General features: G+C 43.2%; 2 protein-coding genes across 15 annotated transcripts in view; one reads left to right on the plus strand and one right to left on the minus strand.

The window, feature by feature from the left end:
• The window catches only part of KCNC1 (potassium voltage-gated channel subfamily C member 1), a 120,828-nt gene that overhangs the window by 83,256 nt on the left and 20,699 nt on the right, over positions 1-16,873 (plus strand). The window lies entirely within an intron of this gene.
• SERGEF (secretion regulating guanine nucleotide exchange factor) overlaps positions 1-16,873 on the minus strand; it is a 225,045-nt gene that overhangs the window by 30,153 nt on the left and 178,019 nt on the right. The window contains exon 11 of one of the 13 annotated variants that reach the window (XR_010147502.1): positions 13,074-13,285. The exons of the other annotated variants lie outside the window; for them this stretch is intronic. The gene's annotated coding sequence lies outside the window, so the exon portion shown is untranslated. The remainder of the gene's footprint in view (positions 1-13,073; positions 13,286-16,873) is intronic. 13 annotated transcript variants of the gene reach the window in all.

Raw genomic sequence — 16,873 nt, forward strand, 5'->3', positions numbered from 1 at the left:
GTTTTCTGGGTGTCCGCTCTGCCCCAGGCATAAGTGAACTTACTTGTAATCAGGATTGAGTGAGACACAGGAAACAGCGTCTCCCACTGGAAAGGGCAAAGGCTCAGAGGAACTCAGACCTCTGAGCCACACTACCTGGGGGGATTTAGGCAAGTTTCTTAATCTCTAAGAGTTTCAATTTGCCTGTCTGTAAAACAAGAAAACAAGCAAATATATTTTCCTTTTTAGGGTGATTATAAGAAAAAAATGAAGTATGAAATTTTACAGAAAATATCTACTAAGTAGCTACAGTGTGCCGGGCTCCATACATATGTATCTTATTTATATTCCACAAAAATCCCATGAGATAGATACATTATTATATCCATCACACAGATAAGAAAATTGAGGAACTGAGAGATTGAGTAATTGGATCACTCAGCTGGTAAGGAGTAGAGCTAGGATTTAGGCCCAGGGTATATACTGCCTGAGACTTTGTGCTTTAGTGCTCTGCTGTGAGTCCCACTCTGCTCCTCCACAACTGCCTCCTTTTCACAGGTCTCTCCAGCTCTACTCTCCAAGCTGCAAAGGCAATGATCTTTCTAAAAGGTCAAACACTATTACTCCTCTATCTAAACTCCGCCCCTGATTTCCCCTGCCTAAGGTGATCTTAAACTCTATAGCATGGCATTCAAGGCCTGGTCCTGACCCTGCTCCTAGCTCCTTTTCTGGCCTGTCTCCTACTCCAACTCCCACCAAAACTGAAGTCCTTGCCACCTATACTTTGAACCTGCTGTTCCCTATACTTGCAAGGCCCTCTCTCCAAAGGAGGGAAACTCCTACTCATCTTTGAAAGCCTAGCCTAAGTATCACCTCCTCCTTCCCAGATTTCTTCAGGCAGCTGTCTAGCTTTCCTCTATGCGTCTGCAATAGCTCTGTAATAACACTATTCACCCATAATCTTATTTGTCAGTTTATATCTCTGTCTTCCATGGTACGCCAGTGGTTGCCAACATATTTGAGTCTGAAGACTCCTTTTTAATATCAAAGAATTTCAGGATCTTCATATACACCAATCAAAGCAATACTTAATAACCAAGAGTCACCATTAATTCAGTAAAGCCTATAAATGCAACTGTATTTTAGTCAACACCATGCCATCTACAATATTTGAAAACAATGGTGCATGTAGGTGTATGTGTTATAGACTCTGAGGACTCCAAGGCTGCAGAGCCTCCAGTTTGGAAACAATTGCTCTGCTCAGCAAGAGAGTTTTTTGATTAAATGAAAGTAACATTCATTGACCCTATTATATTCCAGGGGTGTGCCACTCACTTTTCATTTTTATCTCCTTCAAAGCTCAAAAAAATCTGTATTCTTCAGATAACAAAACAGAGGCTTGGAAAGCTAAAGTGCCTCGTCTGAGGTCACACGGTGAATGAGAGGCAGAGCAGGGATTTGGTTCTTGATCTTTTTCTACTCTGCCACTCTGCCTCCGGTGCAGGACCAAAACATGTTCATCTCTGAATTTCCAGTGCTCACTCATGGCAATGCTCAGGAGGAATGAATAATACAAACCCAGAGAGCCCTTCTCTACACATCTCAGGCCCTCCAGCTTATATCCACCCCAGTCAGAGACCTTCCCAGTTGTAGGCAAGCATAGGAGCCCCTCACACATCAAAGAACCAGGGGTGCTGGGCAAAACTCTACGATGGTAAAGCATGGCCCACTTTTGCTTTTTTGTTGTTGTTGTTTTTGAGATAGGGTCTCACTCTATTGCCCAGGCTGGAGTGCAGTGGCACTATCAAAGCTCAATGCAGCCTCAACCTCCCAGGCTCAAGCGATCCTCCCCGACAGCCTCCAGGGGAGCTGGGACTAAAAGTGCACACCACCACACCTGGCTAATTAAAAAAAAATTTTTTTTTTGTAGAGGCGGGGTTTCACTATGTTGTCCTGGCTGCTCTCGAGCTCCTGGGCTCAAGTGATCCTCCTGCTTCAGCCTCCCAAAGTGCTGGGATTATAGGCATGAGCCACTGCACCTGGCCCTACTTTTCCTTTAAGTGCTATTTCCCTCATTTGGTGGGTATTCCTGCCCTTGTCCTGAACTCCAAGCCCCTTCTCTTCATTGTCACCCCCATCCCCACTGCCCTCCCTCCCCCAGACTTCCTGCCCATATCCACTGCAGCCTGCTCTCTATCCTCTAACAGTTCTCTCAAACTAGCTCCTACTAAGGTCATACTGCCTGGTAATAGCTAGGTGTGGCTCCCTGCAACCCCCTCAACTGGACACTTGTGTATTAAGCCAAAGGACAGACTTCTAAACAATTCTGGTCAGTATGCCATGGGAGGAAGAGAATGGGCTTCAAAGTCGGACAAAGCCAGGTTTCAATCACTGGTTCTGCTACTTCCTTTTTGAATTACCTTGGGCAAATCACTTAATTTCTCTGAGCCTCAGTGTCTTCATCTGAAAAATGAGGATGATAAAACCTACCTCATAAGGTGAATATACAAAGACCTTACAATCTTGGACTGTATAGTGGGTTGAACAATGGTCCTCCAAAAGATGTCAGTCAATGCCTTAACCCCCAGAACTTGTGAATGTGACCTTTTATGGAAAAAGGGTCTTTGCACATATAATTAAGTTAAGGATTTTGAAATAAGAAGCTTGTCCTAGATTATCTGAGTGAGCCTAAATGTCATCACAAGAGAAAAGCAGAGGGAAATCTGACATACAGACAAAAGAGGAGGAGGCAGTGTGACCATGGAGGCAGGGACTGGAGTGATGTGGCCACAAGTCAAGGAATGGCAGCAGCCACCAGAAGCTGGAAGGGGCAAAGAACAGATTCTCCCCTAGAGCCCACAGAGTCTCTGCAGATGTAACCAGGTTAAAGACCTTGGAATGAGTGCAATCTCTCTTCTTTATAAGAGAAAGAAGAAAAGATGCAGTCACACAGAGAAGGCCACGTGAAGACAGAGGCAGGGTCAGGGTTTTTGCAGCCACAAGCCAAGGAATGCCTGGAAACACCAGAATATGGAAGAGTCAAGAGAACAGTCTCTCCTAGAGCCTCCAGAGGGAGCATGGCCCTGCTGACACCTTGATTTTGGACATCTGGCCTCCAGAAGTGAGAGCATAAATATGAGAGAATAAATTCCTATCATAAACCACACAGATTGTGGTACTTTATTATGGGAGACTAATAATTTTTAGGTTACGAATACTAATAATTATTCATATTATTATACTAATACACACTGCCTATCTCCTTAACTTATCATGTATTACCCCTCATCTCCCTCATACAAACTACGTTACAAGAATGCAAGCTTTGGGAGAATGGAACCTTATCTAACTTGGTCATTATCAAAACCCTAATGATTAGCATGGCACCAGGTAGACGGTAGGTGCTCCATACATTTTTTTAAATAAATGAATTAATTGCAGTTCCTCAAACATAATATGCTATGTCATGCCTCCATGTCTTTGCATATGCTATTCCCTCTGCCTAGAATGCCCTCCTCATTCCCTTACAAACACCTATAAAATTATCCTTCAAAACTCTACTGAGATATCACCTCTTCTCTGCATGCCTTTCCTTATCACATAGATTAATCTCTCTAAATTAATTCTGTGCCAAGTACATTGCTGTAATACAGCAGTTCTTACATTGCACTCTAATCATGTGTATATGTGTCCATCTCACTCAAAAGAGAAGAGCTTCTCAGAGGGCAAGAGAGTAATGTGATTTACTGCTTCTAAGTCCTCAGCATCCACAACATAGGACACAGCTACATACACGTAGAGCTTCCCCCTCCTTCCATATATTTCAGCACTGAAGGGGCAATTCTCCCCAAAAAAGGGGTAAATCTTACCAGCCTGAGGCCCAGAAATAAGCCTACAGGATCCAAAGAGTCCATGAGCCCCTTCTAGACCTATTTCCAAACTCCCTCTAAACAGAAGCCATAGACAGAACCTTATGACTGCAGAATCCTGGGAATGGTATTGTTTAATTAAACAGAGACTCAAGTCACCAGCATCTGGCTCAGGCTGGGCCTCTGGGACTTGAGCAAGCAACATTTCATCATTAGGAGGAAAGGAGATGACAAACTCTTTCCTGAAAGAACCCAGCAGGCAGGCAGCAGAATTACTGGATGTGGATAAATAAAACCATTATTTCCAAATACATATCCCAGGCAGCACTAAATGCATTCTCCGTATCACAGGCGATACTAAATTTAGAACTGGCAGTTTGAGTCATATGCTGATTCCTAAAGAGAAAAACTAAATTCAAGGGGGAAAAATGAAGTGAAATATGAAAATAAAAATGCAATCTTAGTCTATAAGAGCAAGCTATCAAGAGAGGTGAAGGGGAAGTTACCCACACAGAAATTCTGGCTGAAAAAGAACTCCAAATGGGGACAGGGCAGGGTTTTGCTAGGTACCAGCAACTGCAGCCTTTGGGGAAACCTCTGGAGCGGCTCCCTGTGTGGAGTTTCAGAGAGGCAGGAGTGGAATCTGCATTTGAACAATAACGTGTGAAGCACCCAAAGCCATCCCAAGGGCCGAGGCTCACTGATTCCAAAGTGCCATCATGCACACTGTCTCACCGAAGTTTTTTTCCTATCCTGCAGTGAAGGTACGTCACCCCCATTTTACATCGAAGAACCGAGCCTAGAGGGGTCAAGTGACTTGCCCAAGTCATACCATCAGTGAGGAGGAGCACAGAGATTTCATTTAATAAACTGTTAATTTTAGAATAGCTTTAGGTTTACAGAAAAGTTTTAAAGATAGTACTAAGTTCCCAAATATCCCTCCCCCAGTTTCCCCCATTGTCAACATCTTATATTACTGTGGTACATCTGTCACAACTAAGGGACCAGCACTGGTACATTACTATTAGCCAAACGTCATATTGTATTTAGATTTTGCTAGTTTCTCCCTAATGTCCTTTCTCTGCTCCAGGATACCGTATTACATTTAGCCATCATGTCTCCTTAGTCTCCTCTGGTCTGCTACGTTTTCTCCAACTTTGTTTTTGATGATCTTGACAGTTTTGAGTACTAGCAGGTATTTTGTAGGATGTCCCTCAGTTGAGTTTTTCTGATGTTTTACTCAGAGTTAGACTGGGATTATGGGCTTTGAGGAGGAAGACCACAGAGGTGAAGTGTCCTTATCATCACACTATATAAAAGTTATATACTATCAACATGATTTATCACTGATGATGTTAACCTTGGTCACCTGGGCAAGGTAGTGTTTGCCAGGTTTCTCCACTGTAAGGCTATTCCTCACTCATCCCCCTCCCCCAACCCCTTTCCATGCTCTACTCTTTGAAAGCAAGTTAGGTGCTCCCAGGAGGAACAGTTTGGATGGAGCCTGAAAGAATGGATAAGATATTAAAGTGTCAAAGGACATCCCAAGTAGAGGGAACTGCAACGTAGGTAAGTGCAGGCATATCTGGGGAACAGGGCTGGGGGCAAGATATTGGCAAACAGGGGAAGAGAAGGCGGGGAAGGTGGCTAGGCCCAAACTGAGTAGTGCCCTACAGTCAAGCACGGGGCTTGGACTAATGTGTAGGCGAGAGCCATCTCCTCTCATCACCTTGCTTAGGGCACTCAGGGTACTGCTCAGGTGCTGAGAAGTGGGACTATTTTGTGAATGAGATGCTGACTTCCAGCTTCCTTTATTCCCCAAAATTCTCCTGCTCTTTGAGGCATAGATTGCTGGTTACCTACTTATGATCCATTCTCCTCTTCTTTCCTGGTAACAGACTTCAAATTTTATTCAGGATAAACATATGCCCAGCTAAAAGTCTCACTTCCCAGCCTTCATAACAGGTTTGGCTACGTAACTAGGCTCTGGCCAGTTTTTAGTTGACATTGCTTGGTACCACTTCAGGGAAAGTGCCTTAAAAGGGCCTCTTTTTGGCTGGGCGCGGTGGCTCATGCCTGTAATCCCAGTACTTTGGGAGGCCAAGGCGGGCGGATCACGACATCAGGATATCGAGACCATCCTGGCTAACACGGTGAAACCCTGTCTCTACTAAAAATACAAAAAATTAGCTGGGCATGGTGGCGGGCGCCTGTAGTCCCAGCTACTCAGGAGGCTGAGGCAGGAGAATGGCGTGAACCCAGGAGGCGGAGCTTGCAGTGAGCCAAGATCGCACCACTGCACTCCAGCCTGGGTGACAGAGCAAGACACCATCTCAAAAAAAAAAAAAAAAGAAAAAAAAAAAGGCCTCTTTTTGTCCTTTCTCCCTTCTATCTGGCTGAATATTGCTAGCAGCCATCTTGGACCTTGAGAAAATCTTGAAGACAAAGGCCTGTGTTAAGGATAGTGAAACAGAGAGATAGAAATAATTAGGGCCCTTGATATCTGTAGAACTATTATAGCAATCTTGGGGGGGGATATCATCAGACCTGTCATGCGTGAATGTATTAGTCTGCTTGGGCTGCCATAACAAAAAATACCACAGACTGGGTAGCTGAAACAACAGAAATTAATTTTCTCACAGTTCTAGAAGCTAGACGTCTACAATCAAGGTGCCATCAGAGTTGGTTTCTAGCAAGTCTCTCCCTGGCCTGCAGATGGCTGCCTTCTTGCTGTGTCCTCACATGGCCTTTCCTCTGCATGTAAAGGGAGAGCAATTCCTAGTGTCTCTTCTGCTTCTCATAATGATATGTCATATTAGATTAGGGCTCCATCCTTAAGACCTCACTTAACCTTCATTACCTCCTTAAATACCTTATCTCCAAATACAGTCACATTGGGGGTTAGGGATTTAATCTACGAATTTTGGGGAGAAACAATTCAGTCCGTAACAGTGAGAGAAAATGCTTCTGTCTTGTTTAAGCCAATATTATTTCCGATGTCTAGCAATGTGCACACACTTTCTTAATGATAGACCTCCAAAATCCAAGGAACACCTTCTAAAGCTTCCACCTTGATGGCCTTGTTATCTGAAAGTCCAAAGGAAGTACCAGAGATGGCATTCTTAAGTCATTTTGAATGCTGATTCATTAATCACTTTCATCCATTCAACTGACAAACATTTACTGAGCATCTACTATATGCCAGATACTGAGTTATGTGCTGGGGACACTAAAGTAAATGAAAATGGTCCTTGACCTCTAGGGGCTTATAGTTTTTATTGATTTACTTACTCTAAGCTCATCTCCTTTGAAAGGGTATTCCTATAATACAGTATATAAAATACAAGCAGAAATTCAAAACCATGGAAAGGAGGCGTATCCAAATGCCAGCCCTAGGAGCTTGTATACATGCCGAAATTGAGCATCCAGGTTGGCTTTAGCTTCCTAGCAACCATGAAAGAGCAAGACAGCGTGACTTGGTTCTTGTTTTCTGAAAGGAAAATGAATCCCAATCACTCACAGAAGTCAAATGTAAGCATTTTCTTTTCTGAACAAACTCTACCTAGTGTTTGTGGGTGCCTTGAATGTCCTGGAAAGTACCATTTTCTGGTCAAATCCTAGTCAACGTTCCTCTAAATTCTATGTGCAGTTCATTAGCTCTTAGATACTCATTGAATAAAGCCAGAGAGTTCCATGGTTTGCACACATGCTTTTGGTTTCCTACTTTAGAGCTTATGGTAGACTGTGAGAGATCACTTCACTCACAGAGAGAATGGGGACTGGTAAATACAGAAAGCTCTGAAGCTTGGACATTAGGTGTATGATTTTAAGAATAAGAAACAGCAAGATGGTATGACCCTAGAAAAGGGCCAGGGTATACAGAAAGATGAAACACCAAGATGAAGTCAGTACACCTCACTCACAGGGTTCCTTTCTTGCTGTATCACAACAGGCAGCATCTTATAAGAGAAAGAGTATGGGTTTGAATCCCAGGTCTGCTACTCTATAACTTACTACCTCTGTAATTTTGGGGGCTTTAGCAGCCCAGAGACTCAGTTTCCTCAGATACGATGAAAATGGTATCTACCTATCATGGGAATTAACTACCAAAACATATATGTAATCTTTGCCATAGTGCAATTATGGTAACAAAAGCCTACGTATAAGGGCCTGATCTGTGCCAAGCACTGTATTATACACTTGACATGAATTATATCATTTAATCTTCACCATAAGGTAGATGCTATTCAAGAATTCGAAAACTGTTGGTTTCTCCCCAAAGCTATGCCAAGCCATATCCTTTGATATTTCTGAAAGGAATGTATCAGTGCTTAGAAGCCTCTTTGCCAGATCCACTCCATGCAAAGCAGCTATATTGACACTAATTTTGTAACCATCTGCAATCCCAAAAGTTTGCCGCAACTGGTATAGACTTTTAATTCTCGGGCTCCCCAGTGGGAGTTTGAAGAACTCAAACCCTTCCAAGAGGCTCTTTTTAACCTCCATTTGCAATGGGAAGAAAGACACTGAGGAATTTGGAGCATGCTATTCAAAATAGAGTGCCCAGGCTGCACGGATGGGGAGTGGGAGTTACTGTTTAATAGGTACAACATTTCAGTATGGGAAAATAAAAATGTTCTGGAGATGGATGGTAATAATGGTTTCACAACAATGTGAATGTATTTAATGCCACTAGACTGCATGCTTAAAATGGTTAAAATAATAAATTTATGTCATATATATTTTACAATAAAAATAACAATAGTAATAATAATAACAAATAAAGTAACCAGGGCTGTGAGGAATCTAAACATCATATATGATAAAGAATATGTGAAAGAATTTAAGTGTTCTGAAGGAAAAAGTTTGAAAGCTCTGGTTTACAGGATAATGGTACTTACTACTTATGAAGCATATCATATATGTCAGGACTTTACCTAGATTATCTTTATTCTCCAGCAGGGCCCTGCAAGGCATTCCTTGCTTATAAGGATCAGGTGACCAGCCCAGGATCACACAGCTAGAAAGTGGTGAAGATGGGATTTGAATTCAGCCAGTGTTCTTTCTTCTATACCACGCCGCCTCTCGTTCAAATATTAAATAGATGCCTGCATTTTAACATGCCGAAAATTTATCTCAAGCCTGAGATTTTATTATTCTGAATTGGGATGTAGGGGGTAGAAAGGTCAGATATCCATCTTCTTGAAGGCTCCCTGTACTGCCAGGGCATGTAGGTAAACCTCTCAGCCTATTGAATCCTGCCCTCTAGGGGCAACCATTATGATAAGAGGAAACTGGAGGGTCCTTGAGATCAGAACCAGAGGCAAAACCAGGTTGATGCTGCCAGGGGACTGCATCAGGGCCGCTGGATCATAATCAGCTCCTATGGCTGGGGAGGGAGCCATCAGCCAACAGAGAACACAAAGTAAGCTCCAAATACAGAAAGAGCGACTAAAAGCATTTCTCCCCACAGTGTAGTCACCATATCCCAGAAGAGAAATTTTGAAGAGGAAGAGAAAGACAATGACACAGGAAGAATTAGAGTTCGGTGAGAAGGCTCTGAAATCTGCAGTGTATGTTCAAATCCTAGCCTATTGTTCTGTTGGTAAGACTTGTAACAGTTCTGGAGCTGCAGCACAATCTCCTACTTGCCTTGGGTGCCCTCAGAAATCCCTCGGCATCACCTCCTATTCTTCAGTTACCTCTCGCCGCATCACTGAATCTTGCCCTCCAGAAAAACAGATTTGGGAAATGATCCTCAGGTCTAACTCAGTATCACAAACTTCCAGATAACAAAGGTATTAGGCCAGAGTGAAAGGATGAGTGGCAAGGAAATGGGTTTTCTGTAATGCTGGCTATTGATCAGAGACTCCTAGACACTGAATCTGTATTTTTCCCCACTGGATAAAGATGTAGACTTGCTGACCATTCGTTTGCTTCAAAAAGTGGAAGAGCTTTTTGTATAAGAAATGTTTGTGAACATTCTCTTAAAGGAAAACATAGCAGCACTAAGTTCTTCAAGAGAATGATGAGACAAGCCTTGAGTGAAAAAGGCCTGTGATGCAGCAAGAAGGGGCTGATTCCTGGATGCAACAGAACTCTATTCTGCATGGATGGTGTTACCTGCAGCTGCAAGTTCCACTAGGGAGCTAGGGGCTAGTGAAGGCGGAGTTGAGATACCCCGTATCTACTGTGTGCTGCCTGGACTCCTCACTCTCAAAACGTGTCTGTATCCTTGAGTGAGTAAGTCGGGAAGTTGATGTAATCTTACATGCGTGTGTGTTACAGGTATGAGAGTGTGTCTGTGGCCTCTTTCTACCAATCCACAGATTCTCACTGCATTTCCTCCAGCTTCCTTCAAGAATTTTCTCTTTAAGCTTGTAAGCCGGGACACATTCATATGAGCTCCACAGATGGCCTGCACCGGCAGCAGGAGTCTTTCCGAGAAGAGCCTTGGAATAGTGAGCAGAGCTGTGGCTGACCAGCCCTGCCGTGTGGATCCAGCTGGAGTCAGCTGGGCTCTACTCCACACAGCGCACGGCTGTCGCCTGCTCACTTCAAGTGGAGGATCTGGCACTTATTTTAGGTCCTTATAAATAATACATTTTGTCATCTTGATTCTTCAAGGCCTTCTTTTAAGCTATTTTTTCCTCTTTGGGAAAACCGCTTTTACTCTACAAGACAGAGTTGTTCATAAATCAAGAGGAGTTCCTAGTGGCCAAAGCCTAAGTTCCTGACTCCAGAAGAAGTGGGCAGCCACCCAACCTGATTAGTCAAAGCCTCATACCAGAAGAGAATCTTATTTTAAGGATGAAAAGAAATGTCCAACATCTGATTCCTTCACCTCCAACCCAGAAAGTCCTAGTGCCTGAGCTTTAAATACCACATTCAACCCCTGCTTCCCCGAGAGTCCCTACAGGCTCATCAAGGTCAGTAAAATACTGAGGGTTCTTACCATCCGTAAAATGGGAACAAAGGTTCCTGTGTATAATTGTCCAAGTGTCTGGCATAAAGTCAGGGCTCAGCCTGTGAGCTCCCCGTTAACTCTTCTAGTCCCTTGCAACTCCCAAGAAGATACATTTATACTTTGAAAAATTGTTACTTTCTTCCTTCTTCACAACCATGAATCAATCACAGAGGAAGTGTTTTCCAGTTAATATGGCACAAAGAAACCTAGTAGGACAGTGATAAAGTGCTGAACTGGAATCAGATAATAGACCAGGGCTTGAAGCCTGGCTCTGCTACTTGTTACATGACCTTGGGTAAGTTCCCTAATCTCTCCAGACTTCAATGTCCTAATCAATAAATCGGACAAACCACTAACTTTATAGTCTCTTGCAAACTTTATTGTGCATAAAAATTACCAGGGAATACAGCTAAAGTGCAGATTCCGATTCAGCAGGTCTTAGGTAGTACCTGAGGTTCTCCATTTCTAATTAGCGTCTCCCTCCCTGCCTCTGGTTTGTGGACCACCTTTTGACCAGAAAAGAAGAACATGAACAGTCAAGACATGTTGTAAGTTGTAAAGGGCTATGCCACTTAAAAGTCTGATTCATTAACCATTATCGTTTTACCTTAAAACACAAAGAAGACCATGAATTAACCCTTGATTCTTTATGGGTAAGCAAAATAGTGATTATTTATCTAGTAAAATAACAGGAGGTGGGGTAAACCAGTTGTCACCAATCCTCTCCCCACACCACCCAAAAAAAATCCAACAACTACTAACCAACAAACTGCAACACTCCTCCTATCAGCTGTGAAAAAGTAAACCTACAAACAAAATCCCTAATAGAGCTTAAAACTATTTCAGATGAAAACTTTTAGGTGTAACAATGTAAACTACCCTGATCCTCAAAAAAGCACTGTTTTAAGACCAAGTGTTTATGACTAAACCTAAGTGTTGGTTTTGAGTATAAAAGCAGATTTGGGTAGGTTGAAAAAGAAAAATAAAAAACAAAAAACACATAAACATTGAGTTCCTGAGATTAGTTTGTTGGAGAAGGAGAGGAAATTGATGACAGAATTTAATGGAATGGAAGAAGGAAGCCAGTGACAAGGACTGTAAAAAGGGCTTTCCTCCTTCTTGGAACAATCCTATACTCCAAGGCCAACTCCTTGGTGACACCTTTCCTGACAGGCTCAGATAGAGGTGATTTCTGCTCTGGTTGCCAAAGCACTAATACCCACCTCTCTACCCATCCTGGGGCCAGTGCTTATCACACTGTATTGAACACTCACATTGATCTCCAATCCCTTAAGGTCAAGGACCACATCCTATTTATATTCTCAGCCTGGCATAGTGCCCTGGCACATATTAGGCACTCAGGGAATAATGCTGATTGAATGCATGAACTAGGGGATGTTGAAGAAAAAGTTAATGATCTTTCTTCAGGGTTTGCCTTTCCTGGAGCTATTCATTCATATATTCACTCACTTGGTGTCTTAGTACATTTTGTGCTGCTATAACAGAATAGCACAGACTGGATAATTTATAAATAATAGACATTTATTGGTTTATAGTTCTGGAGGCTGAGATGTCTAATATCAAAGTGCCAGCATCTGGTGAGGGCCTTCCTGATGCATCGTAACATGGTAGATGGCAAGAGAGTGAGAGAGAGGAAGAGAGAGGGAGAGAGAGGGGAAGAGAGGGAGAGAGATGGGGGGGAGAGAGAGGGAGAGAGATTGAGAGAGATTGAGAGAGAGAGAGAGAGAGAGAGAGAGAGAGAGAGAGCACATGTACATGCAAGAGTAAGTCAGGATGAACCCACTCCCTCCATAACAGCATTAGTCCATTCATAAGGGCAGACCTAAACACCTCTTACAGGTCCCACCTCTTAATGCTGTTATAATGACCCAAGTTTTAACATGAATTTTGGAGGGGACAAACATTCAAACCGCATCACTTAGTAAGCATACATTTTCTAAGTGTGAGTACTCAGACCATTTACCAGTTTTCAGTGTATTTCACTCTAAGAAATATTTCAAATTTTCTTTATCTCAAGACTGTAAGCTTAATAATATGTGATAAGTAAATATGTATAAACTTTTAGCATCTTCCCAAAGTACTTTTCTATTTTCACGGTAAACTGAATATATAATTTTCCTATTTTAAAACAAGGAAACTGAGGTCCAGGAAAAAAAACTATCTAAGGCAGAATCAAACTTTAGGTAAATAAAAATCACTTGGTGCACTTGTCAAAAATACAAGTTCCTGTCACCTACCTCCAGAGATTCTGATTCAGCAGGAAGAGATGGAGCCCAGAAACCCACATTTTAATATTCCCCAGGTGATTCTGACGCAAGTGGTCTACAGACCTGGGGCAAGACCCCTACACAATTAAAGTCCAGTCCAGCGCTCTCCTTCAGGCTGGGTGCCTGGCCTATTCTGGAGGTCAGCACGGGTTGCAGGTTGTCTCAGGGCTTTGGTTTCAAACCTAGAGTCACAGGATGGGAGGCAAGTCACATGTATGGCACTTTCATGGGGCCTGGTGGCAAAGCCAAAACCAGGGACACACTCAGACAATGATGGCAGTTCCAAGAGCCCATGAGTAAAATCATGAAGCCAGAATAGTAGCTGGCAAATGGATCCCATTTCTGAGGACTTAAGAGCTGGAAGGCCAGGTTCTGGAAAAGAATTAGGCCTTCTAGGGAAGAGGAACAACAACAACAATTGCAAAGAGGCTCATTTGGGGAAATACTGGAAGTGTTTGATGTATTTATCTTGGCTCTATACCCTTTCTTTTCCACTTTGAGATAGCCTACCAAATGGACAATTCAGTAAAGAACAATAACTGAAGACAGGGTAAGTTTCCCTCTTGTCTGTCTTCCACATCCAAGTCCTGCTAACTGGACCTCTATGTTCTCTCCCATCAGCCCCTTCTTCATCAGCCCACTTCCAAAGCCCTAATTAAAGACCTTGTGCATTACCTTTCATCTGAACTGTAAAAACATCTCAAGGCTCTCCCTGACTCTTGCCTCTCCTTCAAACTACCTCCCCTAGAAAGCCTCATTAATCTTCCCGGAGCATAGATTTCATCATAGAGTGTAAAAAGTCCACTATATCTGAAGCTAGAAGATCTGGTTCTGGCCCCAGCTCCAGCACCATCATTAACTAGTTGTCTGACCTTGGGTTAGTAACTTCCCCTTCTGGGATTCTGTCATTATGTGTGAGATGGTGATATGGTTTGGCTGTGTCCCCATCTAACTCTCATCTTGAATTCCCATATGTTGTGAGAGGGACCTGGTGGGAGGTAACTGAATCATGGGGGCAAATCATTCTCCTGCTGTTGTCATGATAGTCAATAAGTCTCATGAGATCTGATGGTTTTAAAAAGAGGCATTCCCCTGCACAAGCTCTCTCATTTTTTGCCTGCTACCATGCACATAACATGTGAGTTGCTCATCCTTGCCTTCTGCCATGATTGTGAGGCCTCCCCAGACACATGGAACTGTAAGTCCAATTTAACCTCTTTCTTTGGTAAACTGCTCAGTTTCAGGTATGTGTTTATTAGCAGTGTGAAAACGGACTAATACAGTAAATTGGTACCAGTAGAGTGGGCTGCTGCTGAAGATACCCGAAAAAGTGGAAGTGACTTTGGAACTGGGTATCAGGCAGAGAGAGGTTGGAACAGTTTGGAGGGCTCAGAAGAAGACAGGAAAATGTGGGGAAAGTTTGGAACTCCCTAGAGACTTCTTGGAGACTTGTTGGATGGCTATGATCAAAATGCTGATAATGATATGGACATGAAATCCAGGCTGAGGTGGTCTCAGATGGAGATGAAGAATTTGTTGGGAACTGGAGCAAAAGTGACTCTTGTTATGTTTTAACAAAGAGATTGGCGGTATTTTGTCCCTGCCCTAGAGATTTGTGAAACTTTGGAAAGAGATGATTTAGGGTATCTGGCGGAAGAAATTTCTAAGCAGCAAACATTCAAGAGGTGACTTGGGTGTTGTTAAAATCATTCAGCTTTATAAGGGAAGCCGAGCATAAAAGTTTGGAAAATACCTGACAATTTCCAGCCTGACAATGCACTACAAAAGAAAATCTCATTTTCTGAGGAGAAATTCAAGCCAGCTGCAGAAATTTGCATAAGTAACGAGGAGCCAAATGTTAATCCCCAAGACAAGGGGGAAAAATGTCTCCAGGGCATGTCAGAGCAGCCCCTTCCATCATAGGCCAGAAGGTCTAGGAGGAAAATATTATTTTGTGGGCTGGGAGCAGGGTCCCTGTGCTGTGTGCAGCCTAGGGACTTGGTGCTCTATGTCAGCACTGGCTGAAAGGGGCCAACGTAGAGCTTGGGCCATGGCTTCAGAGGGTGCGAACCTCAAACCTTGGCAGCTTCCACATGGTGTTGAGCTTGCAAGTGCACAGAAGTCAAGAACTGGGGTTTGGGAACCTTCGTCTAGATTTCAGAAGTGTATAGAAAAGCCTGGATGCCCAGGCAGAAGTTTGCTGTAGGGGTGGGTTCCTCATAGAGAACCTCTGCTAGAGCAGTGCAGAAGGAAAATGTGGGGTGGGATCCCCCACACAGAGTCCCTAGTGGGGCACTGCCTAGTAGAGCTGTGAGAAGCCGGCCACCATCCTCCAGAACCCAGAATGGTGGATCCAATGACAGCTTGCACTGTGTGCTTGGAAAAGCTGCAGACACTCAACCCCAGCCCGGGAAAATAACCAAGAGGGAGGCAGTACCCTGCAAAGCCACAGGGGTGGAGCTGCTCAGGACTATGGGAACCTACCTCTTGCATCAAGTGACCTGGATGTGAGACACAGTGTCAAAGGAGATCATTTTGGAGCTTTAAGATTTGACTGCCCCGCTGGATTTTGGACTTGCATGGGGCCTGTAGCCCTTTGTTTTGGCCAATTTCTCCCATTTGGAATGACGTATTTACCCAATGCCTGTAACCCCATGGTATCCAGGAAGTAACTAATTTGCTTTAGATTTTACAGACTCATAGGCAGAAGGGACTTGCCTGGTCTCGGATGAGACTTTGGACTGTGGACTTCTGAGTTAATGCTAAAATGAGTTAAGACTTTGGGGGACTGTTGGGAAGGCATGATTGGTTTTGAAATGTGAGGACACATGAGATTTGGGAGGGGCCAGGGTGAAATGATATGGTTTAGCTCCGTGTCCCCATCCAAATCTCATCTTGAATTCCCACGTGTTGTGACAAGGACCTGGTGGGAGGTAATTGAATCATGGGGGCAAGTCTTTCCCATGCTGTTCTCATGATAGTGAATAAGTCCCATAAGACCTGATGGTTTTAAAAAGAGGTGTTCCCCTGCACAAGCTCTCTCATTTTTTTGCCTGTCTACCACCCACGTAAGATGTGAGGTGCTCCTCCTTGCCTTCCATCATGATTGTGAGGCTTCCTCAGTCACATGAAACTGTTAAGTCCAACTAAACCTCCTTCTTGTGTAAATTGCTCAGTCTCGGGTATATCTTTATCAGCAGCATGAAAACGGACTAATACAGATGGAGGCTGAACTAGGTTATATCCAAAATCCTTTCCAACTCTAGGATTTTTCCAACTCACACCTGCTTAAAAACTTATTAAACTTATTAAGTTTTTAAGCAGGCATCTTTTTGCCCATAGAATTAAATACATAAATGCTTTACCCTGGAACATCTGAGGAGGAGGCCCTCTGTGATGATCTGATCCTAACCTTTTCTAAGCCTGTTCCCCTCAGCCAAACTGAAGTATTCCTACTTTCCTAAACAAGCCTGAAGTTTTTTGCTTCCTCAATACTTTGGTCATTATTTTATTTTAGAAATTCTACTACACCTATTTCAATGTGTACGATTCCTACCTTTTTGAGGTCCAAATCACGTGGATCTCTTTTACGTTTTTCTCTTTGTGCCCATAGGCTAAAATCAAACTTTTTCTGCTCTGATCCCTCTAGTACTTCTCTCAGCTGGTATTTCAGTTCCCCTCGGCCTGGTTCACACATCTTTTGTCAGCTCCTTGAGAGCATAGCCTATGTGTGTCTCCTACCCACTTAGCACAGGGCCTTGCACAGAGAA

This window comes from Pan troglodytes, chromosome 9, assembly GCF_028858775.2.
Source record: "Pan troglodytes isolate AG18354 chromosome 9, NHGRI_mPanTro3-v2.0_pri, whole genome shotgun sequence".
Classification (NCBI taxonomy): domain Eukaryota; kingdom Metazoa; phylum Chordata; class Mammalia; order Primates; family Hominidae; genus Pan; species Pan troglodytes.